Source organism: Agelaius phoeniceus (assembly GCF_051311805.1).
Source record: "Agelaius phoeniceus isolate bAgePho1 chromosome W unlocalized genomic scaffold, bAgePho1.hap1 SUPER_W_unloc_2, whole genome shotgun sequence".
Taxonomy (NCBI): Eukaryota; Metazoa; Chordata; class Aves; order Passeriformes; family Icteridae; genus Agelaius; species Agelaius phoeniceus.
Window position 1 is genome coordinate 6,460,995 of NW_027509867.1, and position 1,447 is coordinate 6,462,441.

Below are 1,447 nucleotides of genomic sequence, written 5' to 3' on the forward strand. Positions count from 1 at the left end.
ATCCTTTAGTTCCTTTAAAGCCACCAAGAGTTCAGCCCCTCACTGACACAATCTGTGGCCAAGGGAATGGGGAGAGAATCAAAACAAGAAATGGCACAAACAATGACCTTTATTTGTGAACAATATTGAAAAAACTAAATCAAAGAAAAAAAATCTCCACTGGAAAACCAAAAAGAAGTATTAAAGATGACTTTTATTACAAGTGATTTTTAGAAATTGGCCAGCAGTTTAATATTTCTGAAACCATCCAGTCATCAGTCTCCACACTGCAGCCTTGAGCTCCTGGTTTCTCAGGCTGTAGATGAGGGGGTTCAGGGCTGGAGGCACCACTGAGTACAGAACTGGCAGGGCCAGATCCAGGGATGGGGAGGACATGGAGGGGGGCTTCAAGTGAGCAAATACAGCAGTGCTGACAAACAGAGAGAGCACGGCCAGGTGAGGGAGGCAGGTGGAAAAGGCTTTGTGCCGTCACTGCTCAGAGGGGATCCTCAGCACAGCCCTGAAGATCTGCACATAGGAGAAAACAATGAACACAAAACATCCGAGTCCTAAACACACACTTACAGCCATAAGACTGATTTCCCTGAGATAGGATTTGGAGCATGAGAGCTTGAGGATCTGTGGGATTTCACAGAAGAACTGGCCCAGGGTATTGCCATGGCACAGGGGCAGGGAAAATGTATTGGCCGTGTGCAGCAGTGAATAGAGAAAGGCACTGGCCCAGGCAGCTGCTGCCATGTGGGCACAAGCTCTGCTGCCCAGGAGGGTCCCGTAGTGCAGGGGTTTGCAGATGGACACGTAGCGGTCGTAGCACATGATGGTCAGCAGGGAAAATTCTGCTGAGATGAAGAACAGAAAGAAAAAGAGCTGTGCAGCACATGCAGTGTAGGAGATGTTGCTGGTGTCCCAGAGGGAATTGTGCATGGCTTTGGGGACAGTGGTGCAGATGAAGCCCAGGTCAGCAAGGGCCAGGTTGAGCAGGAAGAAGAACATGGGCGTGTGCAGGTGGTGGCCGCAGGCTACGGCGCTGATGATGAGGCCATTGCCCAGGAGGGCAGCCAGGGAGATGCCCAGCAAGAGGCAGAAGTGCAGGAGCTGCAGCTGCCGCGTGTCTGCCAATGCCAGCAGCAGGAAGTGCCTGATGGAGCTGCTGTTGGACATTTGCTGGGGCTGCACATAGGGATCTGTAAAAAAGGTAATCATGGAATAGTTGAGTTTGGAGAGGACTTGAAGTATCCCAGCACAGCCTGGGGGCAATTTCCCCCCACTGCCTGCCCAGGGCTCTGCTGCCTGGAGCTGTCCCTGCCAGCAGCTGCTTCCCTGTGCCCAGGGCTGGGCCCTGCCAGTGCTGCCAGAGCCCAGCCCAGCCCTGGGGGCTCAGCTCTGCCCTGCAGAGCCCTCCCAGCTCAGGCACTGCCCAGGGGCAGCTCTGGCTCTGCAGGCTCTG

The 1,447-nt window shown here is 53.6% G+C and overlaps 1 pseudogene; it reads right to left on the reverse strand.

Moving 5' to 3' along the window:
* Positions 1-228: 228 nt before the first annotated feature.
* On the reverse strand, positions 229-1,161 carry LOC143692684 (olfactory receptor 14I1-like; annotated as a pseudogene).
* Between the last annotated feature and the right edge of the window lie 286 nt (positions 1,162-1,447).